This window comes from Schistocerca gregaria, chromosome 7, assembly GCF_023897955.1.
Source record: "Schistocerca gregaria isolate iqSchGreg1 chromosome 7, iqSchGreg1.2, whole genome shotgun sequence".
NCBI classification, from domain to species: domain Eukaryota; kingdom Metazoa; phylum Arthropoda; class Insecta; order Orthoptera; family Acrididae; genus Schistocerca; species Schistocerca gregaria.
The window spans coordinates 520224902-520252767 of record NC_064926.1 but is presented as its reverse complement, the minus strand read 5'-3'; the positions used below and the strand labels follow the sequence as shown (position 1 = coordinate 520252767).

General features: G+C 40.2%; 1 protein-coding gene across 1 annotated transcript in view; it reads left to right on the top strand.

The window, feature by feature from the left end:
• Positions 1-27866, top strand: part of LOC126282459 (translation initiation factor IF-2-like) — a 117041-nt gene that overhangs the window by 49756 nt on the left and 39419 nt on the right. The window lies entirely within an intron of this gene.

The following is a 27866-nucleotide window of genomic DNA, read 5'->3' as shown; positions in this document are numbered from 1 at the left end:
ATGAATTTTAACTAAAATTTTAATTTGTGAGATCTAGAATACTGTTCCTATTAAATAATTATGGAAAAGGAATCTAAATATAAATTTTTTAAGTTTCTAGCTCTTTTCTGTTGCGCCAATGATTTTTACAGAAAACGTCCAAATTTCGAAAATGGTTAAAGTTACTGAACTGATATTCAACACATACTGATTTAGTATTACTCCTGACATGCTAGAAACGTTTCAGGTTATTTAGCTGATTTTTATAGTATTGCGCAACATTTATGACATCAGAGCTAGTTACAGCGGACTGGCTGGCACACAATGGAAAGACTGATATATATTTTATACGGCGTGAGTAGGCTGCTTCCCTACAACCGAGACTACAGAACAAGGCCAGAAAAATCTAATTTTTGTATCCTGCAGTTAAAATAGTTTGAAATCCATTTAGAAAGAATTTTTTTCCAGATAGTAGTTTGATTGTAGAACTGTATATTGTGTGATTTTCGTGTCTGGACATTGAACTGTATACCACCTGTGAAGTAATTTGAAAGTTAAGTGTGTCTACGACTGTAAATTTGAAACTGCATTTAGTGACTAGAACCTGATATTGACAGTTATTTAATGGTATTGACTAGAGCAGCATTTAAAATATCATAGAATCAGCAACAAGTCGTGCAACAGTCTTCAGCTGTTTGCGCGGAAGCACAGGCCACGGATAACAATTCTGAGACTGTTGTGGCTAGCGGTAGCAATATAAATAATTCCGCTGGTTCAGAAAACATTCATACAACAGATGATCAGAGTGTTGTTGACACATTAGTTGGTATTATGCAACAGTTGTCTCTATTAGCCGAAGGCCAAGCGGAGGTAAAACGAGACTTACCCGTTATACAATCTGAAGTAAAACGAGATTTATCAGCCATACAAAATGAACTGTGTTTCGAAAAAATGGGTACTCAGAGTGGCAGATCCAACGTGCTCTCCGCCCAACCACTGCATCACAACCTGTTGAGATTGATGAAGTCACGAGGGAGGAGGTAGGCACTCCATTTATTCCATACACAGGCTCACTCTCGGGGAAAATCGCCCGCATTTTGAAGAAACACCGGGTCGGAACTGTGTTTTGTCCTCCGAATAAAACTCGTGCACTGGTGGGGAGCGCCAAAGATGACCTCGGTTTAAGGAAGGCCGGCGTGTACCAGATTCCGTGTCAATGTGGCAAGTCGTATATTGGTCAGACGATGCGTTCCGTCGAGGATCGATGCCGTGAACACCAGAGGCACACTCGACTGATGCATCCGAGCAAGTCGGCGGTCGCTGAACATTGTTTGTCGGAAAATCACGCTATGGAGTATGACCGCACGAGGATTCTGGTACAGACTTAGAGATACTGGGAGAGCGTTGTTAGAGAGGCCATCGAAATTCGCACCAATGACGACCTCAAAAACCGTGACTGTGGCTATAACCTTAGCAAGGCTTGGGAACCAGCGATTGGGCTAATCAAGAGTAAATCGAGCAAACGCATAGTTGTGACGACTACGGCGGACAGAGCCATCACACCCACGTCATCTCAGACGCCGTCGCAATCTGTTCCACCGCGCTACCGTGGCGCGGGGCGCGGACGGCGGAGGGAGCGCGCCGCGGGCGGAGGGTATTTAAATCGGCCGCCGCCGCGACCGAACCCAGTTCCCCCTGAGCAGCCATAGCGTACGGATCTCCGTGCCGGCGCGTTCACAGGAGCTCAGTCCGTCAGTTCACCTGATGATGGCGACATGTTTGATCGCCGAAATATTGTGCCTGTTGGACACTATAGACCGGCAGTACACTCGTGGATATTTTGATTAACTCCAAAATCATTTAGCCGAAAATCAAACAGAATTACTAAATCAATTAAGAGCAACCTTTACCGAATTAGATCAGTGATTAAATACCTAGACACAGGAAATAAAAGAAGAGGCAGTAAGGACCGCAAACAATAATTATTACCATAATAGAAACTTTAGTAATAGTGCAGCGAGGGGCTATTTTAGGAACAATAGGAATTTTAATCGGTATAATCCAATGCATGGCAACACAGGACAGCTCTACCAACACCAGCAGAACAAGAACAATAATTACACGAATCAAGCAAGACAATATAGACCGAATTCACCACAACAACCGATAATCACTGAAGTAGCTGAAGAGACAAACACCAATCGGACAAACAATCAGTCAGACTAAACATGACCGGATCGTGTCCCGGAGGAGCGGTCAGGTGATGTGTTAGGGGCGAAACAGTGAAATTACAGTTGTTAAGAAATAATGATGGTGAGCTGTTGACTGAAGAGTTAGCAATGGATTTAATAACGTGTCATAATGACAGATCGAGTGTTCCGGTATCGGAAGTATTTGTTGAAATAGAGGAAGTTCCAACGAATGTGATATTAGACACCGACGCTTCCGCCAATGTCATCTCAGGCACTCTTTCTAGGAGAATTATTAGGAAGAAGAAGGTACCAATTTTGCCGGTACAGAACTCCAAAATCATCGGAGCTGTTGGAGCACGCTGTCCCAATGTCAAAATACAAACACAATTAGAGATGAAAATGGGAAATGTGGCAATAAAATGCACGTTCCTTGTAGTGGAGAAGTTATTAGTGAACTGTATTCTTGGTATTGAGAGTATGCAGGAGTACGATTGTCAGATTAATTTTTTGGAAGGAATAGTTAAATTTAGATTAAATGGAGAAGAGATAGCACTGGATTTAAATAGAAAGGAAACTGTGCATGAGAAATATTGTCGCGGTGCCACAATTCAATTAATTGACACTACAAACGGTCGTTGGAAGGAGTTTTCAAAGGATTTGATAGAACAGGAGGACTTTAACCAAACAACAATGAAAAAAGCTAGTGAATCAAATCAGCTTACCGGAGAACAAAGGCAGCAGTTTCATTATTTGTTAGAGGCATATGAAGAGATTTTTGATGAGAAACCAGGAATTATTAAAGGGTATATTTGTCACCTACAAATGAAGCCACATTAGACTTACTGTTACACGCACTATCCGATCCCCTAGCGTTTAAAACAATCTGTTCAAAGGGAGATAAATAGAATGTTAGAATGGAACTTGATGAGCCATCAACTAGTCCATATTGTTCTCCGCTCTTAGTCGTTCCAAAACCTGGAGGCAACGTAAGATTAGTTCTGGATGCGAGAGAGATTAATAAAATAATAATACCTGTAAGGACTCACCCGGAAATATAGATGAATTAATTCAAAATTTCCAGGATGTTTCGTACTTAACTAGTGTTGATTTGAGAAGTTCGTACCGGCAGGTACAAATGGATGAAGAATCTAGGAAATATACCACATTTATATACGCTGGGAGAAGTTATCAATATAGAGTTGTCCCGTTCGGGCTTAATATTAGTGCCGGAATATTTATTTCAGCATTGGATTATGTTCTTGGACCATAATTGCGTAGTTGTATAACCGTGTTTGTTGACGACTTATTAATAGCCACGAAAACATGGGAAGAGCATTTGCATATTTTGGAAAGGATTCTTGCTGTTTTCAAGAAAACCGGAATTACAGTAAACTTACAAAAGTCTCAATTTGCTTTACCACAAATGAAGATCTTAGGACATATGAAAGACGCGAAAGGTATCCTGCCTACCGAGAAGAAGATAAGTACAGTTCGAAATTTTCCATCACCACGGAATAAAAGACCGCTGGAGGGATTTATAGGTATGGCATCGTTCTTCCGACGTTTCAGAAAGACTCAAGCCATGAATTCTGAGGCATTAAACCGGCTTCTACGGAAGGATGTGCCATGGCAATGGACTGAAGAATGTGAACTAGCTTTTCGAGACATTAAAGACCAACTCGTTAACGCATCCTTATTATATCACCCTGATATGAATGGTCAATTCTGTCTGTCCACGGATTCATCGGATGTTGGATTAGGTGCTTGTCTGTTCGAAATAAGGAAAATAAAAGGGGTTTCAACATTTGCTAGTCGAATGTTATCGCCCTGTGAAAGAGCCTATACGGCCACAGAACTTGAAGCACTTGCGGTTGTCGGGGCATTCAAGAAGTTTAACTATTATTTATATGGTTCGATAACGATTGTGTATTGTGACCATCAATCACTAACCTTTTTGCAAACTTGTAAATTATTACATCCCAGACTGTCACGTTGAACAATGACACTACAACAGTAGCAATTTAAAATTATTCATGTTTCGGGCAAAGATAATATTAATGCGGATGCACTATGAAGATCCCCAGAAGGTGTAACGCCGGAAATAGACTCAGTAAATACTTCGGATTTTCCAGTATTACTGTTGCAAGACAATATCTACAAGACTTATTATGTACATCTTTGTAGAGATATGGGAATTTACAACGAAAGGACCCTCGATGGAAGAAGATAATTCAGCTAAGGGAACAACAAAATTCAAGGGCTAATTTAGATCATTATAAATTAGTAAATGGAGTATATTATTCTTCAGATGTGGGAAGGACGTCAATCCACGGTGGCGTGTATGTATCCCGAAGGAATATGAGGAAAAATTAATTTGGTTTATCCACTTATCATGGGGACATTCTCGTGTAATTAAATGTGCCATTAAAATAGGAGCATACTGTTATTTTCCGAATATTCGGAGAAAAGTGCACCAAACAATACAAAACTGTTTACTCGGTCAAAAGGCAAAACCGGATAAAGGAGGTGGTAATCATGTTCTGCATTCAGTTATTCCACGAGAGCCAAGGTAGTTAATTTCGTGTGATATCTGCGGCCCTCTCCCACGATCCAGAGGAGAAGTCAAATTCATTGTAGGATTCTTTGACGTGTTTACAAAATATGTAAAACTATATCCACTAAAGTGTGCTACTGCCAGAGCTGCTGTAGTGAGAATGATGAGTGACTATCTTCCGCATGTAGGTTTACCGAAATCCATAATTACAGATAATGCCAGAATTTTTACCGGATTTAAATGCAAGCAAACATTAACACAGCTTGATATTCGCCAAATTTTGACATCATTTTACCATCCACAAGGTAGTCCAATAGAACGAGTTTTCCGAGAATTAAACCGATTTATGCGTACATACTGTCACAGTAAACAAACATCATGGTATGATTATTTGTCAGAATTTGAACAAATATTTAATAATATGACACATACCTCAACTAACGTTACTCCAACAGAGCTTACGTTTAGTCAGATTGAAAAGAATTTCTGGATAAACCATCTGCCAAAGTATGAAGACCAGAATTTAAAATTGGAGGAAAAGATTCGACTCGCACTTGTCAACTTAACTAAAAAGGCAATACGACGGAAATTTACATATGATAAACGGATTCACCGGATTCAGACGTTTCATGTTGGGGAAAAGGTTTTATCGAGGCGACACATCCATTCCTCGAAACTGATGAAGAACATAAAGAAATGGAATCTTATTTATATCGGACCATATGTTATTCTAAATATATCAAATCCTGGATCATACTTGTTGGCATATCCCGAATCGAAAAAAATAAAGTGATTATTCCCGCATAATGATATTAAGAAATTTTTTGAGGAATCGTAGATCTGTGATACCAAAGATGGAGAAGAATTTAGAGTGGAATTTGACTATGAGTCGAATGTGTATATAAATATCAAGAAGTTTATCTTGTCTAGAGGGTAAGAGACAGTGAGATTGCTCCTGTGATAGGTTAAGAGACAGTGAGATTACACCTGTGATAGGTTAAGAGACAGTGAGATTACTCCCGTGATAGTTTAGCACAAAATTTTAAAATAGATAGAAGAAATTGTTAAATACTAGTGTTTTTAAGTGTGGACTATGAGCAGAAGCCATAGTGATATACAATGAACGTGCATCTACATTTCCCCAAGACACGGCACGTATGTGAGAATTGCGTGTGAAACTTGAACAGTGTGGGATATGTAGTTAAATACGCTGTGTGTATGATGTGCGCTGTACGCGCGAGAAAACAAATGAATTGCGAAATGAAGCAACAGTCGATAATGTCACTGCTGCAAACAATTGAAGAAACTCTCTGGTTGCGCGTGAAAAAATTATTATAATGTTTAGATTTTTCAATATGCCTTCTCTACCAGGAGAATTAATTTAAGAATTTTAATTAACATTTTAAAAATAGTAATTTGTGTGTTTCATATTATGGACTTAATTGTTGAAATATATTTCCATAAATGTTCATGAGAGAATGAAGAAGATTCTGCAAGTGGCTGATTTGTTAAATGAACATATGTCATCATTAATGATATTTATTTGCAGATGGGTCTATAAATCAATTAATTATATGAATAATGAAAATTTTTCAGAGAATTTTTTCTAGAAATTATTCAATTTGTGGAGTCAGTGTCATATGCCTTTGTTCAAAATTTTTCATCAGGGGTAAACTTAAATTTTATCCATAATTTCGTAATTGAAAGCAAACCTCAGACAGATTCAATGCTCTACTTCCACCTGCACTAAAACAAAACGGAGATTAAAAAAAATTGAGCGGAATACATTCGATATGAGCTACAACAAAATTAAAACCCCCACAGTCTATTTGGAAATGTTGTGGACAATCAGCAGTTGTAATGCAAAACAAATTTGGTATTGAGGACTATAAAAAAAAATTTCGCGATTGTCAGGACTGATGGATTATCCATTCTAGTACAGATGGAAGAATATAAGAATCCACTCCGATTTTGAGTCCAACGATGAAATATGGACTTCGTTGCCTTAATCTACTCTCTTCCAGGGATTTATTCAGTCTGAACCTTTTCTTATTCCACTTTAAACCTGTTCCATGTTCACGTCCCTGACCATCTGTTCCTGAGATCATCTTGCTGTTTCTACGGCACGTAACAAGCTTCTGTCCTGTACCATAAGCCATCACCTGTCCTCCGTGCCGCCTCCACCAAACGCTGTACGTCCACTACCCGCTGTCCGTACCCAGTGTTCCTGTTCCATCGACTTCACAACGAGATCGCCGGCTACATCGTCGAAAGAAGAATTTTGAAAATTTTCTTGAGCAATATTGTAAAAAATTTTGGCTATGAGGCACTTTTCCTTCGATATAATTTTTGGAGCTTCTATATATTTCAAAATTCCTGGATTTAGGCTTTCCTATCTTCTTTAATACCTGAGCTGGGGTCTATTCTTCCGGGTTTTCCAGGGTTTCCCTGTGAAAGCCAGTTCCCAAATGGGTAGACCTTTTTCGTAATTACACGAATCTACATCTGCCCGGGTTATGTACTCGGGATGCGGGTATACCCCGGTACAGGTAAAAGCTACAGCTTAGGTATTCTCGTAACTTACTGCCTTAACATGTTACCTATACCCTCTATAATAAAATTATATTAATTCAAAATATTCCTCTTTTGAATAAACAACCCAACAAAATTTTCCTGTTAGCTCGCAAAGTGTATTGTCAATAACTTTGCTCGCTGCGAGGGGAAATTGTAATATCTCGTTATATTCGATTAATTATTCTGATACAAATCTACCCTTGAATGACGTTTACTAATTTTCTATCTTCATACTCGCAGAATCGATGCGCAAAATTCTTTCATACAATAGCTATGCCATGAGCGGGTAATTATTCTTTGTAGTACTCTCTCCGGTGGTTGTTAGAGGAAAAAAGCTTCCGAGATTGTCTTCGTGCCGATTAGCCTCAGCTTTGTTTGAAGAACTGTAATCTGATTATTGAGATTTATGACCGAAGATAACTGGTACGAAATTGTACGATTAAAAGGGATATATATATATATATATATATATATATATATATATATATATATAATTAAAGTCGTACGTCATTTTAATATGGCACGTTTTTAATTTGCTTACGCAGAAGCAGCTTAACAAAACAAACAATGTCATTACGAACACCACGAAATCCAGTACTGCAAAAAACTACGTACTGCATTTCCAGCTGAAATAGAATTGACACGGCTACTTCAGTGAAATCATTTACTGAATTTCAGTTCAGTTTACGTAATTTAATTGCATAATTGTCTATTTAATAGCCACTGAATTTCCTTACCATGTTTATGCATTATCTCAGTCAATAAAAGTTACATAGCCGCAATTGTTGATTAGTTTCATCAAGTTTTATCAGGCCGTTGATGACAATCAACATTCTTTTAACAATAATACGCAGTGTTTTGACTTCATTTCATTTATTTTACCACTCAGTTTGTTAGTGATTTTACGATGCGCAAATGATTAAAAACGTCTGTATTTTGGTAAAACATATTTTAAAATGTACCACGTACATGGTATACATTTTCCCTTACATGTAGTGTACGTATGTTTTCGCTTGAAAACAATTACTACGCTGTCTAATGTGGTATTTCTTCAGTATTTTCAATACCAAACGTGTGCTAGCAATTTTGTAGTACTTTCTAGCAAACCGAAGATGCTAACAGGAAAAGAATGTTAACACATTTATTGAAATCGGAATGCCCATATAGTTTTATACAGCACACATGTGATCAACTAATTCTGAAAGTTAATGGATCAATGAATTAAGTTTTGAACTACCCACAGAGTAATACTCTGACTCAGTACGTAACCAGCGTAGCTGTGAATTGCCTGATTCAAATGTAATGACCACAGGCGGTAGGAATAACACTATGTGATAAAAAGTATCCGGACAACCCCAGAAATACATGTATTTCATATTAGGTGTACTGTGATGCCACTTACTGCCAGGTGCTCCATATTAGAAACATTAGCAGTCATTAGACATCGTGAGAGAACATAATGGGGCACTTCGCAGAACTCACTGACTTCGAACGTGGTCAGATGATTGGGTGTCGCTTGTGTCTTACGTCTGTACGTGAGACTTACACACTCCTAAACATCCCTGATTCACTGTTCCGATGTAATAGTGAAGTGGAAACGGGAAGGGACAGGTAGAGCACAAAAGCGAAGAGGCCGACCTCGTCTGTTGACTGACAGAGAACGCCGACAGTTGAAGAGGGTTCTAATTTGTGATAGGCAGACGTATATCCAGATCATCACACAGGAGTTCCAAACTGCTTCAGAATGCCCTGCGAGGACTATAACAGTTAAGCAGGAGGTGAGAAAACTTGGATTTCATCGTCAGGGAGCTGCTCAAAAGCTACACATCACGCCGGTAAATGTCAAACGACACCTTGTTTGGTGTAAGGAGCGTAAACACTGGACGATTGAACAGAGGAAAAATGCTGTGTGGAGTGACGAATCACGGTACACAAGGTCGCGATCCCATGGCAGGCTGTGGGTATGGCGAAGGCCCGGTGAACGTCATCTGCCAGCGAGTGTAGAGCCAACAGTAAAATTCTGAGTCGGTGGTGTTATGGTGTGGTCGTGTTTTTCATGGAGGGGGCTTGTACCAGTTGTTGTCTTGCGTGGCACTGTCACTGCACAGGCCTACATTGATGTTTTAAGCACTTTCTTGCTTCCTACTGCGGAGGAGCAATTCGGGGATGACGAATCCATCTTTCAACACGATCAAGCTACCTGTTCATAATGCACGACCTGTGGTGGAGTGGTTACACGACAATAACATCCATGTAATGGACTGACCTGCACGGAGTCCTAACCTGAATCCTGTGGAACACCTTAGGGATATTTTGGAACGCCGACTTCGTGGCAGGCCACATGAAACGACATCGATACCTCTCCTCAGTGCAGAACTCCGTGAAGAATGGGCTCCATTCCCCAAGAAACCTTCCAGCACCTGATTGATGGTATGCTTTGGAGAGTTGATGCTGTCATCAAAGCTAAGGGTTGGCCAACACCATATTAAGTTTCAGCATTAGCGATGGAGGGCGCCACGAATTTATAAGTCACTTTCAGCCAGTTTTCAGGATACTTTTGATCACGTAGTGTATCTCAACGGCATGAGCTCACTTACTAAGTCACAGGCCCAGAAATGCAATTGTTGACAGTCTTGAGTAGATATTCAAGGCTGGAAAGTTAGCAAATAAATGCCACCTGCAAAATTCCGAGTTTTAAATGTAGAAACAGCTACAAATTGTCAATTCGTTCCTCCCGTTGCAGTGAACAATTTGATGTTTCCAGATCTTTTTGTTGATTTATTGGATCAAGTGAAATGTTAATCAGCCAGAGATTTAAGCATTAACTCCTCGCTTTGCGGAAGTGATCTTCCGTAAGGCGTTAGTACGTGACAAGTTCCTCACTGACGCCACCACCTTCTAGCAATATCGACTTGGCACATGCGAACTGAAACCCTTTCTCAAAGTACTAATCTAGTTTCATGGTTTGAAATTTAATGTGCACCCAATCATCATAAGTATCTGTCACGTATATCAGTCAGTCAAAATACGATCACATAGCATTGCAAATTAATTCTTGTACAACGTATCGTTTTTTAAGATCATTTAAGAATATAAACTGTGTACATCAGTCAGAATATAGTTTTAGAGATTTTGAATGACCGTAACTCGACAACCAGGATTTACATCTGATCTTGAGTTCTTTCTTAATTAAATATTCCTACATTTCGCTGCTAATAAGTAACTAGGTTCGGCAAATCTACAACTGTAACCAGGGGCGCTTAGAACCAATGCAGGGCCTGAGACAGGCTTTTTGACTGTGCCCCATCTCCAAAAATAGCAGTACAATTTTAATTTTATTGTGAGCAAGGTTTGACATGATTTAATACTAACATAATTTGGGGAACAATGGAGAAACACAAAAAATGCTCATTGTAATGAAATACAGTATAAATATAATTTGTTATTAAACGCTGAATATTTGATTGTAAATGCAATTTATACTACAGTACCATACGGTGCACGAGATATTTCCCAGGGAATTCGTGCGAACTAACGGTTGTTCATGGCGAAATAAGTTGAGACAGCGTAGACCGGTAGTATAGACACATGTATCATCGGAGACATGTTGGATACTGTTTTACAGAGCCAGTAACATTCGAAGAAAGTTTACGGACTGGGACTTAACTTTGCATTCTGTTTGGGAAGCAGATTAACCTGAAGAAATCGCGCAGTGTGTTTTTACGCACAACAAGAAGTTTATATACAGACGTATCAGAGGAACTGTGCCTAATTTTCTCGTGTCGTTGACTGCGAGAACAATAACGTTATTTATCAGTAATACAGTGTCTGCAAATGCTTCGTTTTCTATGCAAAAGCCAGTGCTCATGATCAGATGCTTTTGTTTCAGCTACTATTCGTACCATGGAAAGAAGGAACTACTGAAGTTTATTTCTTACTTTTAGTCACAGAATACCTTTTTTCAAATTTGTTTACTTAGTTTCAAGGGCTAAAATACCTAACATTGTGTTTCTACTACAGTGTGCAAAGACAAGCGGAAAGTTCACTTTTCTGTCTCCAGGGAATCATTTTTTACCGAACCTGTTCTTTGGATTTGCTTTTCTGATTTCGATACACATTTTCAGTCATAATCAGTACACACTGCGGCAGCTACAACTTAAATAACATCTATAAATATATTTAGAATTTTCATTATTAGAATAATTTCGTAGAATCAAAATCAGTTTGCAGCACACTTGAGAGATGTATCATTGGCTAGGGTCGTGCTCTAAATTTCACTCTCGTTTGGCAATAAGATTTTTCAAGAATTTTTGTTACAAGATACACTTTCCTTTATCCTAGCAAGAGTTCAACACGACACTTCACTGCATATTAGTTTCATACCTTCTAGATTATTTCAGAAAACTAGAAAAAGTAATTGTGATACATCCTGTGTAATGCTCTACTACAATCATAATCATTTGGAATGTAGTCGGACAAAAAAACGTCGTAAAGCAGGTCTCCAATTTCGCAATGTGGTTGTTTTGAAAGAAGTAACACGTCAATCACACGCATAAGTGTGCTAAGCTTAAATATTTCGAGAAAAAATATAAATGACATGACGCTTTCGTGGAGTAGGAGACTGAAAATATGATAATAAACTTTACTTTGAAATGTATTGATGAAGACAGTTATCAAGAACCCAAAACCGTCACAGGAAGGAAACTGGATAGCAACTCGACAGCGACCTACACGGCAAGGGAGAAAACTAATACGATTGCTGTACTTATAAGTTCTACTTCAAATACTACTTAGTAATGATAACAATTGTAAAATATAAATACGCTCCATTTTATTTAATTTTTTACATTTGTTTAATTTACCGCTACATAACATTAAAACACAAGGCTGGTGCCAGTAACGCTGCGATATGGCGTGTTCTGTCCCCGCTCCTTCCCTGGCGTGTACACACATTTCAGTAAACAGACATCAGCGCACTTCCATTTAAACCACAATGAGTCGTGTGAACGGAAGCATATTATAACATGAAGCTTTGTCAATGGCGGTTTGCGAGCCTTTTGTTCAGCAAACGTTTGACTTACAGCATCAAGGTCGAGTTGAGTTCTCAAGTTATATTCTGTGGCCAAGCTCCCCAAACCTGTGAGTTAATCTGAGACCATTCTTAATTCTTAACATGAGCCAGAGTCCTGAATGACTTTTCTGCTTCGGCTACCGTCAGTGGAAGAGTATAAAAAGTTGCAATTCTTATGGTCACATGGAATTAGGCTTCATGTTTTAAGATTGTGCATCTTAATCAAGAGGTCTAATGATTCCGAAGTAATATCTTCAAAGTAAAAGTATCAATCGTTTTCAAATCTTTAATTTATTCTTCTAAATATGTTGTGACATCATTATGGTACTTATTGATAAACAACTTGCAGTTCGCAGTTACTTGACCGTTAGTCTTCTTTGAATATTTCCATGAAAAGAAAAGCATCCAAATGTTTCATCTAAAATCTCCACTTTACCTTATAGAGTTTGGAAGTTAAGACACTAGGCTGTCAATAATAAAATAAAAACTTTTATCTTGAATAAATATTCTGAACAGACATCTTTCATTTCATTTCTTGTTTTAACGTGTAATGGTTTTCGTCTTCTTAGTACTCACAGCCGGATATTCAGGATCAATATTAACTGCATTTGAAACAATTTTATATTTAACTTGTCTCAACCTACGCGAAGATATTTTATGTTATTTAAGAGGTTCTCAAAGAGCGTTACCTTAATACTAGTGGTAGTATTTCGAGCTTGTAGTAACTTACTTCTCTAGTGAACTCGTACCGACAACTTTAGCTAAATCGTTCCCATGATTACCACTTGCAAGATCTCGTATAATCAAAAATACATCATACCATAGAATCGGTTTCAGATAAGAAATTCAACTTACTGAGAGTTTCAGCAGCAATCCCATCTTATCCATACGGGTTGGAGTTGGTGTCACGGCGTCAACACGAGCCCTCCAACGATATCAGATATAGAATATGAAGAACGTCCAACACATTGTTTCCATATTTCATATGGCTGTGGACCGCAACTGAACAGATTCTAAAGCATGTGGACCACTCGAAAAAAAGAACATGCTTCATGACAACTCTCAGGTGCATGTGTTCCAGAGAACGCTATGACAAGCACACAGAGGAAATTTGTCAAAAGGACTTCAAGAAGGGAAATGTGTTTCAGCTCCTTTACAAGGCCTTCTCATATTATCTCCGTTATCAGAACTTGTCGACGGCAGTGTTCCAAGAGTAGAGATCGAATTAAATGTGCAGGAGGAACTCTTGTTTCCTGATTACACTCTACGGATTCCTAGAACAGCTAATGTATTTCATATTTATCAATTTTCTTACCGACGTTCACGTAACACACGGTGAAATTTGTCTGTACAACAAGCTACGAATGAGGAGACGTTTCAGCAGTAATTGAATAATATCTCTCATCTTCTCTCCGTTACAAGACGGCAAGATGACATGATGGGCTCAACTTCAAATAAATTCATTCTGGGTATTACATGACAGATAACGCACTAGCAAACAATTTCCAAATTATTGTCCGCCTCTGACTTTGTTAATATGTTTTGCAGCAAGTTGATTATACTAACACAAGAACTCTAATTTCCCAAGGAAAGTTTCCATTTTTTGGATCTTCAATTGGATACTTCCTGAGAGAAATTTCTGAGAAGAACCTCTCGGGACCAAGCCTATTTGACCAAGAAATAATGTCGCATCACGTAATGTGAGAGGTCCCGTGTAAGCTCGCTGTTCTATTGTATAACAAAAGAACAACATTACGTGTTTACTTCCGGATATCAACACGGTCGATGTACCTTTCTTAAGTCATTTCATTTCTTCACTTTTATGATTGGTCCAGGGCAGCTGTATACAAATAGATGTTTTGTTTTGTGTTTACTTTTAATTGCAAAATATTTTCTGAAGCCCTATATTTCGTGTAAAATAACATTATTAAGAAATCAGAAGTACCTTGTCTTAGAATTTTGTTGGAAATCCTGCAAAATTATACAGAGGTTTCAAAGTTATTTTGGAAAGATTTGCAGCAAAATTTAAAGAAAGCGCATTTGTGACTCCATTTGAAGGTGGTTTTAGCGAACTATAATCTAAAGAAAATATTGTGCATTCACGATTAAATACGAAATAGACATGTATGCAGAACACCTGTGAGAATCATAAAGTGAAGAAATGAAGTGGAAAGAGAGAGCTGCCATGGTTGTGTTGGAGTTGGGGCGTTCTATTATTATTACACGATGCAAACATAATTTTACGATATAACTTTCCGATATTTGAGCACACTCCTGTACTATCACAATTTGTAATCAAAATTGATTACTAAGTTGCTTCACAGTCCGTCAACAATCTTGCTAAATTTTAGTTAATTTACTAAATCTTTCTCTCTAAATTTCTACGTGTCACAATTGTGCACAAATGACGTGTGATAATTCCAACAGTTCTGCACTGTACCGTGATGTAGATGCAAGTCGATTCTCACCGGATTACGTACGAGACCTTACTTCACCACGTCACCGACTACTTCGTATACTGTCCTAACCAATCACATCTGAGCACACTCGCTGCTCACTGGCTACAGCTTCCGCTGCTAGCCTCCTAGACGCAACTGGCTTTTCTGACAGCCGCTCTAAAGTGTAATAAGTTCACAAGATTCGAACCAATACGACGAGATTACATTTGAAAACAGAGTCATTACATGTACTCAAATGAGATGAGAATTTTGATATAAAACATGATGATGTTGGCCAAATTTATATTAATGAAATGATAAATTTAATATATAAGATTTTGAGCAAGTTAAACCATTGACCTTTACTTCTACAGAAATGATCCGACCAAAATGTTTAACACATAATTTTATTAGTATTCTTTCTTAAGTTTTGACTGGAGCTAGTTAAACTATATTGTGTTACACTGTTTGCTACGTAATCGCCAATTTATGGTAACAAGACTTAATACAAGTATAACTACACACGTTCACAACTATACGGTTGAGAAAGGATGAATTATATAAGAAACTATGCCTAACTGAAGACGGTGGTCTGTAATTATTTGCTTCCTACTTTTATTAAGTGGTGGTCGCTTTTGCGTTGACATAGTTTCTTAACACGCTAATGTATAATTAAATACTTTTATACAGAATATCGTGCTGACAGCGAATAGCGCTTTCCAATTGAAATCTAAAGATAAGTTCCCGATTATCGTAAATGATTTTGTTCACAGTAAGAATTTTACATTCATAGTTCGTAAATCAAATAAGGGTATATTTAGTAACTTTTAAAATAAATGACACGTGTATGAAGTCTTCACGGGTTGTCAGCCGAGTAACATCGTCGTCACATAGCAAATGTGGTCCAGCAGAGATATAAGCCCGAAACCGACGATATCCCGACACTTCGCCTGAAGATGATGGAGACGGGTTCCATCGAAACGTTGCTACGAGACGACAGTCATACTCGGCTGACAACGCGTGAAGACTTCACACCCCTCCCCCTCATCTGAGTAGAAAGTAGTGGACGTTCATACAACCATGTGAAACTGCCAGAGAATTCCTTCTTTGGAAGGTTGTTCCACTCACGCGTCTCATTAGCTTGAACGTCGGCTGTGTCGTCAAAGCGTAAACCTTTCACTTGTACCTCTGAGTTTTGGCATTTTGTGGTAGAATCGTGTTGATGATCAAATACCACGATTATATCCAGAAAACAATCAGCCACGATTTACATTTACGCAGCAGGCATGCCAGCGTCGCTGATTTTGTTCACGAGTCATGAAAGAAATTTTGCACGCACATTTCTCTTCTTCAAAAGATTTTGGAAAATGTCTTACTCACTTAATTTAGAGACGTTGCTCCACTGGGATTTGTGACACAGTGACACAACAGGGCCGCACGTTCACTACTTAACACCGCCTGTTCAACAACTGACTGTCCGGTTGCACATCTGTTGTTTACAGTTGTTAGTTCAAAAAAATGGTTCAAATGGCTCTGAGCACTATGGGACTTAACTTCTGAGGTCATCAGTCCCCTAGAACTTAGAACTATGTAAACCTAACTAACTTAAGGACATCACACACATCCATGCCCGAGGCAGGCTTCGAACCTGCGACCGTAGTGGTCGCGCGATTCCAAACCATAGCGCCTAGAACCGCTCGGTCACTCCGGCTGGCGTTGTTAGTTCAAGCTCACACCATAGTAACTGTGCCGACGTTATTTGCATGCCAGGGAAGAAAATGAGTTTCCACACTTTCTGTACGGACGGGACATTCCTCCTTTTCAGGAGACAGTTAAAGAAGGTGTAACATATTTTAGAGTGTCAGACATCGGAATCTTTCTGAAAGTTCAAGAAAAAGGGTTGAGTCGCAGTGATGTTTATTGCAACCTAGATTTAGGTCACTGTATGGCCACCATCTTTCTTAAAAAAAATTTGTGAAGAACAATTAAAATACAGTGACATGTATGCCTTATTAAATGCATAGTTTCATAAACTTTAAATGTTAGTCACTCATAAAATACACGCCAGTAAATGTAAGTTAACATTAGGAACACTTGTAGATGCACCTAATCTTAAATGGGCTGTTTACGTTGCCTCCCGTAGCTGAAAGTTTTAGCGTGACAGCCATTTAGCCATTTTTCACTTCCTGTCGATCTCATTTTTGAGACGTTTGTATTTCTTTTTGCCTGCTTCATTTACTGCATTTTTATATTTTCTCCTTTCATCAATTAAATTCAATATTTCTTCTGTTACCCAAGGATTTCTAGCAGCCCTCGTCTTTTTACCTACTTTATCCTCCGCTGCCTTCACTACTTCATCCCTCAGAGCTACCCATTCTTCTTCTACTGTATTTCTTTCCCCTATTCCTGTCAATTGTTCCCTTATGCTCTCCCTGAAACTCTGTACAACCTCTGGTTCTTTCAGTTTATCAAGGTCCCATCTCCTTAATTTCCCACATTTTGGCAGTTTCTTCAGTTTTAATCTACAGGTCATAACCAATAGATTGTGGTCAGAGTCCACATCTGCCCCTGGAAATGTCTTACAACTTAAAACCTGGTTCCTAAATCTCTGTCTTACCATTATATAATCTATCTGATATCTTTTAGTATCTCCAGGGTTCTTCCACGTATACAACCTTCTTTCATGATTCTTAAACCAAGTGTTACCTATGATTAAGTCGTGCTCTGTGCAAAATTCTACTAGGCGGCTTCCTCTTTCATTTCTGAGCCCCAATCCATATTCACCTACTATGTTTCCTTCTCTCCCTTTTCCTACACTCGAATTCCAGTCACCCATTACTAGTAAATTTTCGTCTCCCTTCACTAACTGAATAATTTCTTTTATTTCATCGTACATTTCTTCAATTTCTTCGTCATCTGCAGAGCTAGTTGGCATATAAACTTGTACTACTGTAGTAGGTGTGGGCTTCGTATCTATCTTGGCCACAATAATGCGTTCACTATGCTGTTTGTAGTAGCTTACCCGCATTCCTATTTTCCTATTCATTATTAAACCTACTCCTGCACTACCCCTATTTGATTTTGTGTTTATAAACCTGTAGTCACCTGACCAGAAGTCTTGTTCCTCCTGCCACCGAACTTCACTAATTCCCACTATATCTAACTTTAACCTATCCATTTCCCTTTTTAAATTTTCTAACCTACCTGCCCGATTAAGGGATCTGACATTCCACGCTCCGATCCGTAGAACGCCAGTTTTCTTTCTCCTGATAACGACATCCTCCTGAGTAGTCCCCGCCCGGAGATCCCAATGGGGGACTATTTTACCTCCGGAATATTTTACCCAAGAGGATGCCATCATCATTTAATCATACAGTAAAGCTGCATGTCCTCGGGAAAAATTACGGCTGTAGTTTCCCCTTGCTTTCAGCCGTTCGCAGTACCAGCACAGCAAGGCCGTTTTGGTTAATGTTACAAGGCCAGATCAGTCAATCATCCAGACTGTTGCCCCTGCTACTACTGAAAAGGCTGCTGCCCCTCATCAGGAACCACACGTTTGTCTGGCCTCTCAACAGATACCCCTCCGTTGTGGTTGCACCTACGGTACGGCCATCTGTATCGCTGAGGCACGCAAGCCTCCCCACCAACGGCAAGGTCCATGGTTCGATGACACTGTAAATTGGTACTGTAATACTAAACAGCAGCCACAGTGTGAACTTTTTATTTATTTAATCGTATGGCTAGGGCCCTCCTTCGGGCAGACCGCTCGCTGGGTGCCAGTCTTTCGATTTGACGCCACTTCGGCGACCTGCAGTTGATGGAGGAGGGAAGGATGATGATGAGGACAGCACAAAACCCAGTCCCTGGGCGGAGAAAACTCCCTGATTTCTGAGGATGAACGTCTGGAGTACAGCATTGTATGGTAGTGAAACATGGACTGTGGGAAAACCGGAACAGAAGAGAATCGAAGCATTTGAGATGCGGTGCTATAGACGAATGTCGAAAATTAGGTGGACTGATAAGGTAAGGAATGAGGAGGTTCTACGCACAATCGGAGAGGAAAGGAGTATGTGGAAAACACTGATAAGGAGAAGGGACAGGATGATAGGACATCTGCTAAGACATGAGGGTATGACTTCCATGGTACTGGAGGGAGCTGTAGAGGGCAAAAACTGTAGAGGAAGACAGAGATTGGAATACGTCAAGCAAATAATTGGGGTCGTAGGTTGCAAGTGCTGCTCTGAGATGAATAGGTTAGCACAGGAAAGGAATTCGTGTCGGGCCGCATCAAACCAGTCAGTAGACTGATGACAAAAAATAAAGCAATGACTGGTGGTTTACATTTGTGGATAGTGATAAATATACAAAATTAGTCGTTTAATGGCAGTGCTGTATACTAACTACAGTTAAATGAATTGGAACGGACAATACCGGTGCTAAAAGTCGTACCACCAGGAGTATGGCGAAAGGCCAGCAACATTTCTACTTTAAAATTGCCTCTGTTATAGGTTTCGTACACATACGCATCATAATTTACACGGTCTGGTGCTGAAGATGGCCACACAGTGACAGGAATATAGAGATGCAAAGAACATCATTGCAACTGAGTGCTGAATACAGTCGCCGGGCACAACTGTTTCGGTATGGAATCAAGACCTTCTGATAGTGATACAGTGAAACAACATGCTCCAGTTTTTCCTGCTCCGTCAAGCTCCACAAGATCTATAGCCTATAAACCACACAACAGTGACACACTATGTAAAGAAGCTAAAGAAGTGCTCACCACGGTGTTACTGCCGTTTCAAATTAAAGATGTGGTAAGAACTATTTTTTAGGTTTAGCAAGATTTTGTACCGTCATATGGAAACAACTACAAACTGATTCAGCCATAAACTGATGTGACGTAATAATTTTTGTGAGGCGGAAGATGAAACTCATATGCAACACTACGTTGGGGCACTTGCTTTCCCGACTGACAATGTAAGGAACCAACAAGACTGGATGGAGCAGTGGTTGACACTGGACTTATTTACAGGAGGAACAGCATTTACTTCACCTTGTAACTATTTACAGCATGTTCTCTATTGTTTCCCCAATCACTCCAGAAGTACGTGCCAGGAAATTTTCTTCGGCTTCATTCTCAAACTGAGTTACTGGTTGCTATATACCTGTCGATTCAGAATTCAGTGAAGCGTTACGTATTTGCATTACTTATTTCCTCTGAATTAATTTGAACTTTTAGTATAGGCCACATTGTTGTTGTTTCGGTCTCCATTCCGAAAAAAATGTCCGATACATCTTTTTGCACTGCTCTATTCAAGGGAAATATCTTCATCGCTGCATTATTAAAGTAACGATTGTTTGAGGCTTCGAGCTATAACCCACAACAAGGATCTGCTTATTATTATTTAAGTATAAGGGATAGACATCAACCTCCATTGTTGGTATGTGACTGTTAATATCACACCATATGTTTAGTTACAGTAAGGACCGATTTGGAATGATATGCTTAATAACTTCTCCTGCATCCTTCCCCCTCCCTCATACAGTAGCAACTTCAATTTACGTTTAAATTACTGTTCACCATTGCAATCAAAGTATCCACATAAATTTCGGCCTTCTACGTAACTAGGTTTAGTTTTTGTCTTCTGCTACTGGGTACTGCCACAGGTCGCGCACAAAAACTCGTACTTACAAATAGTCATTGGCTCTTAAATATAAACAAATAAACCTGGAACGCATAGTAAGAAGAAAAACGTTTGTAAATGGATACAGTGAACATGAAATGTTTGCATGCACTTTTTGCTAGATCTATTATGATTTTCAGTGACATTTAACTTCGACAACAGCAGTATTCTGATAAATGAGCTGTTAGCTTACTACTTAAAATAAGTTGCAGAGTTTTTACAGCACAGTAAATATAGCAGTAATTTCTCTGATTCCAACTTTCACACTACGGTACGCAAGTTTTGCACTAGGATGTCAGATACTACTTTCCTATAATTATAATATCATTCTGTTGTAAAAGTGGTAGAGAACAGAACTTCTAACTGCCTGATGTAATGCCTCCATAGAGGCTGCTGATTCAAGTTTGAAGATTTTCGCTGACGGAGTCAGATTCAATGAAATTCTTTTGGGTTGTAAACCGTGTCACATCACGAGATGATGACTCAGTGTTTCATCTAATATTGTAAGCTGCCATCATGGTAGCATAAAACACTAGTGGAGTAAATTCCCTTGAAATCAAGTAGCTTTGTTTCAGTACTAATTAAAGAAATTCAGTCTAATTTATTCTGAGCTATTACTGATGCCATTTAAGCTTATTTCTTTGAAATGCTGATCTTGTTTGAATGAAAATATATTCACACGATAAGAAAATTGAAATATGTAGATTAAGGATGACGGAACTAATAAACGAAACGCTCGACATGTAATTCCACTGGCTATGAAAGTAGCATTGTACTCTACAGTCTTGGAAATCGTGGCATTAAGAACTAAGGAACACGAGCCAGTAATATCTACGCTAATGTAGAACGTGGCTATTTCGTGATAGTTGTTACCGAGACTCACGTAATATTACGCAATAATAATTTCGTTATTTTACATTGCAGGTAATTAGGTGGAACAGAGATTATACTCCGTCTGCGCTTACGAAGCTACGTTTAATTGTAAGGTTTCGTTTAAACGACTGCAACGGTAATCACTATGCATATCCTGCTTCTCTTCTTGCAATGCGAGACTTACAGACTACATACCTGAAGCCAGACGTTGGTAGTTACTACTAACATTACAACAATTACAGCTCTGCTAGTATCTGTTAATTAGTGCTTCAGGAGCGTTCATGAGTTGTCGAAAAATTTATGTTGTCTGTCAATGACTGAATATTGCTTTAATGTCGATAATGTCGGTGACTAATTCTAAACATTGTTATTACCCACTATATCAGTTCCGTGCAACGATCAGGAGAAGCCAAGAAACCTGGACATTCCTCCCAATGGGGTATCTTTTCCCTGTTATATGTTTTCGTTTGAGTAAAGTAATGCCAGCATTCTTGCGCCATGAAGTTCAAGTTGCAAATTATAACGGTTGCAATAAATCAATTCTGTGTTTTTATCGTACGTACATATGAACCGTCGAGAATACTCGGATAATCTCTGTTAACGCGATATTGTTGGGAATCTCCCATTTGTAGGCAGGGAGATACATGTAAGGGCGTATCACATATTAACTTGAATTTAAAGCTGTCGGCTGTGGTAGTGCATGTCAATGGGGGCCACCTTGACAGGATGTTGGTAAGGATGTCTAGAACAGCACTGTGATGCCGCAGTTAGGGTGACATGCCTCTCTAGTCAGACCACAATGAGAGAGCAAGGGGTGTGCTGCGTAGCGTAAAATCACTACGTTTCTCGCGAAAGAAGGCACCAAGCCTGCGAAACTGATGGCGAGCGTCCGTGCACAGTTAGAGGGAAGAAATCATTGGTTAGGAAAAAAACGCATACAGCAAGAAATGACGCCGGTACGACAACGCAAGGCCGCATTCCAAGGCCGCAAGGCAAGGGAAAGCTGGATGAAATTCACTGGGCAACTCTGGAGCATCATCCATCTTTCTGCTTTTGTGTTATTAGTTGGTAAGATGTAGCCCGCCACGAATTACTCTCCTGTACCAGTCTTTTCGTCTTCTCCATTACTTGCTGGATGTATCTCGATCTGTGACTTCATCCACAGTTTTTACTGTCTACAGGGCTCTCTAGTATCATGAAAGTTATTCCCATACTCTTACATCTTCTCGTCAGTGTTTTCGACATAGACCCTTCCTCGCCCATTCTGCGTCTCCCAGTGGGATAAACTGATTGTGGTGATTGTCTATAATGGAACCATTTCATTTGGTCCCGTTTTGGTGGGAGTCTACAGTAACTGTGACGCAGCACCGCAGCCCACAGTCCAGAGTTCATCTCCCTGTGCGGCACTGCCTACCACCGCTCCACGAAGACACCGCCGGCTACAACGTAAGACACCTTTTCTGTCTGTCACGGCCAACCAGCTCTGAGACACAGACTGTAACCACTGTGTCGTCACAGCGCCTGGTGTGCCAGAGCCGAGGATACATTCATGTAGTTGTCCAGATGGGATGGAGTACTAAAGAACTGTTTTGGTCATTGATGATTTTTCTGAAGTCAGCTCCAGTCTTCCCGTGTTACCCTTGTCGTCATATGAGACCAGGACGCCCCTCATGGGAGTCGAACGCATCCTGACAAGCATCAAAAGGGCTCCCACAACCCAGCACCGGATGACTGGCACCAGATGTGATGGGTGTAGATAGGAAAGTGTGCGGGAGTGGTTCTCGGCCGGAACTGGATGGTGGCAGCTAACTCTCTGCTGAAATCATGTGTTAACAACCATAAGCAAACGAAGAGCAATGTATCTGCAGCAGGCAGATAGCAGGCCGCAGTCGACGACCCTTGACCCTAGCGTGCGGAGCCAAACTGTATGGATCTAACTGTATGTCGCGGACATTTTGGTGGCGGCTACAAAGACACAGCCGTGGCGGCTGTGCTGTACGTGCAGGGCCGTTGTTGTACGTGCAGGTGTCCCCGGAAGGAGGCCAACGCTGAAGTTGTCAAACAGATCAAGGAATGCAGCGTCAACATTTCTTTATTCATGACTGTTGGTGGCGATGGTGGCCCGGAGTTGCATCTGGGCTGTGGCTGATTTCCACACCACTGCTTATAAGTCATTGATATTACAGTCATAAAGTAACGTTTCTTTGTTTTGTGAAGTGCAGAAAAGCAAATTGCCAGTTAGTGCAAGACATTAAAATGTTCATAAAGATCAGACTGAATATTATTGCAACTTTTGTCAGACAGTGGATAACAACATACTCGCAAAAGTATGAGTTACTAGTAATAGCGTGTGCAATGTTATTGAATTACAAAATGAACAGTGAGGAGCCGAACACAGTTTCTCGGGACACACTTGAAGTTATTTCTGCGTCTCTAGATGACTCTCCATCCATGATAACACTCTGTGCTCTTCCCGTGAATTAGTTATTAGTCCTGACACAAATTACGCTTCATACCCTACATGATCATGCTTTCGCTGATAGGGGATTGTGTCGCACTACAAAAATGCTTTTCAAAAGTCGGAAAATATTGCATGTTTCTGACTACCCTCATGTATGGCGTGTACGATGTCATGTTACAAAGGCGTGAGTCGTGTATCATGTGACAGATGTTGTCGGAATCGATGCTGGTTCGCACAGAGGGTGTCATTGAATGATGAAGGTCACTTTACAGCTCACTGTTGTCACGTTTATGTATTCGTAATTATGTTGCAAGCTCAAATTCGAAGAGAGGAAGTTTCTCACCGCACTACACAGAAATAGCATCTCAATGTGACTGAAATTACAGCTATAGGCATTGACATTGTCTCATCGTCTCTTTTAATACTTACTAATACTAATTAACTAATAACCCCATTTCGTCATGAACTTTTCTACGTAAGTAATTCAGTTTTACACATTTTACCTTAACTTTCTATAATATATCTCTTTTGCGTTCATAACAAACACTAATTCTCGCTTTTGATTTTCACACTCGTGACATAGTAACAAAACACGTTGGAATAAACCCATTTATTCTCCTATTCCTTTACGAAAATAAAATTTTTTCTTTCATTTCGTCTCGTTTTCTTAATGATGTGTATCCGATACTTACATAAAATAGTTACCTTCTTATTTGCAATTAATTTCATAAAGTTTGATTATCCGAAAACGCAATTTCTCAGTTACTGATAATGAGTAATAACCTTCCTCGGAGATAAGTAGCAAGAATAGATACTAAGAATTTAAGTCTCAGAGTAACCACGTTGAAATGGGAAAAGATGTGACGTGGTAAGTAACTCTGAGTGTATTGACACAACTCGTTTGAAAGTTCCTCTTTTCGATAAGTATTTTATCTTTTCTAAAAACCAAATATTTCACATGTTATTCGTTCTTAAATTTTTCCGATATCCAGAATGTTCCATTTTTAACCCTTCTATATCTGCAGGATTCAGTTACTTAGTATTGTAACGTAAGTATTGCTGCTCATGAAAATTCTCATTTGATATCGGAAAACTGTTAATTCTATAACTACTCTACACAGCCATTTAGCCAAATGTACTGAGGAAAAGAAATTACCAAGGAAGTATAAGTGGTATTTAGAGATAAGCCTACGCAACCTTGTTCATTTTACATTATCTCACATACAGTTGAACCAAATTACTTTTTAGCTGACTGTGATTAATTTTTTTTTCTCGTGGTAAACTAATATGTTATCGTTACTGACAAACTGAACAATTATCCATACTTTCGTCTGTAAGAAGAGCCACCAGACAACAGTTCCGGAAAACCTAGTCTTGCTATCAACCGGTTAACATCTTACGATCATTAGAAATCAAAATGTATGATTAATTGGTGCTGTAACGTTTGCCATGCAGATATATCATCTGAATCATTTTGCAATTGCTTTTGACCATATGATCACTTTAAAAGACGGTAAATAACACCCTCATCAGTAAATGATGTAAGAGGGCTGCTCAGAATGTTTCCCGAATCGTTTATGGATCGGGAACAGGAGAGGCCATTTAACATTTTCTTGGGGACGCCAGATACTCGTATTACTTCGGTTTTAGTCGATGAGTTTCCGTCAGTTACTGCGAACTGTGCCAGATTACTTCTGCTTTACTCGATGAGTTTCCGTCAATTAATGCGAACTGTGACCTTTCACACGCGGAACCACGAATCCAGTCGCACAACTGAGGTAATACTCCGTAGGCATGCAATTCGATTAGAACTCGCTCTGGGATCTAGAAAAACGGAACCTGCCTGACATCCCCTGTTGATAGGAGTCATTACTTCATGTGAATAAAGAGCTAGATTTGTTTCACGAGAACGATATTTTATGAATACGTGTTATTTGTCAATAAATCATATTCCCTGAGTAAGGTCATAACTTACGAACACAGCGTACGTTGCAAAATCCTGCTACAAATCGACGTTGGTGAGACGCAGTTCAGTGGATTATTCCTATCTGATATCTGGAGCTCGTAGATTAAAACTGAAGAAGCTGCAAAAAGGTGGGAATTTAAGGAGATGGGACCTGGATAAACTGACTAAATCAGAGGTTGTACAGAGTTTCAGGGAGAGCGTAAGGGAACAAATGGCAGGAATGGGGGAAAGAAATACAGTAGAAGAAGAATGGGTAGCTTTGAGGGATGAAGTAGTGAAGGCAGCAGAAGATCAAGTAGGTAAAATGATGAGGGCTAGTAGAAATCCTTGGGTAACAGAATAAATACTGAATTTAACTTATGAAAGGAGAAAATATAAAAATGCAGTAAATGAAGCAGGCAAAAAGCAATATAAAAGTCTGAAAAATGAGATCGACAGGAAGTGCAAAATGGCTAAGCACGGATGCCTAGAGGAAAAATGTAAGGATGTAGAGGCTTATCTCACTAGGGATAAGACAGACACTGCCTACAGGAAAACTAAAGAGACCTTTGGAGAAAAGAGAACTACTTGTATGAATATCAAGAGCTCAAATGGAAACCCAGTTCTAAGCAAAGAAGGGAAACTAGAAAGGTGGAAGGAGTATATAGAGTGTCTGATGTGTGGTTAGCCGCGACAGCAGCTAAAACACCTACTTGGGCATCATCATTTGTTGCAGGTCGTGGTTGACGTTTCCCTTGTGGCTGAACACTTCCTGTTTCCTTAAATAACGTAACTATCCGGCGAACGGTCCGAACACTTGGATGATGTCGTCCAGGATACGGAGGAGCATACATAGCACACGCCCGTTGGGCATTTTGATCATAACACCCATACATCAAGACGATATCGACCTTTTCAGCAACTGGTAAACGGTCCATTTTAACACGGGTAATGTATCACGAAGCAAATACCGTCCGCACTGGCGGTATGTTGCGTGATACCACGTACACTCCTGGAAATTGAACTAAGAACACCGTGAATTCATTCTCCCAGGAAGGGGAAACTTTATTGACACATTCCTGGGGTCAGATACATCACATGATCACACTGACAGAACCACAGGCACATAGACACAGGCAACAGAGCATGCACAATGTCAGCACTAGTACAGTGTATATCCATCTTTCGCAGCAATGCAGGCTGCTATTCTCCCATGGAGACGATCGTAGGGATCCTGGATGTAGTCCTGTGGAACGGCTTGCCATGCCATTTCCACCTGGCGCCTCAGTTGGACCAGCGTTCGTGCTGGACGTGCAGACCGCGTGAGACGACGCCTCATCCAGTCCCAAACATGCTCAATGGGGGACAGGTCCGGAGATCTTGCTGGCCAGGGTAGTTGACTTACACCTTCTAGAACACGTTGGGTGGCACGAGATACATGCCGACGTGCATTGTCCTGTTGGAACAGCAAGTTCCCTTGCCGGTCTAGGAATGGTAGAACGATGGGTTCGATGACGGTTTGGATGTACCGTGCACTATTCAGTGTCCCCTCGACGATCACCAGAGGTGTACGGCCAGTGTAGGAGATCGCTCCCCACACCATGATGCCGGGTGTTGGCCCTGTGTGCCTCGGTCGTATGCAGTCCTGATTGTGGCGCTCACCTGCACGGCGCCAAACACGCATACGACCATCATTGGCACCAAGGCAGAAGCGACTCTCATCGCTGAAGACGACACGTCTCCATTCGTCCCTCCATTCAAGCCTGTCGCGACACCACTGGAGGCGGGCTGCACGATGTTGGGGCGTGAGCGGAAGACGGCCTAACGGTGTGCGGGACCGTAGCCCAGCTTCATGGAGACGGTTGCGAATGGTCCTCGCCGATACCCCAGGAGCAACAGTGTCCCTAATTTGCTGGGAAGTGGCGGTGCGGTCCCCTACGGCACTGCGTAGGATCCTACGGTCTTGGCGTGCATCCGTGCGTCGCTGCGGTTCGGTCCCAGGTCGACGGGCACGTGCACCTTCCGCCGACCACTGGCGACAACATCGATGTACTGTGGAGACCTCACGCCCCACGTGTTGAGCAAATCGGCG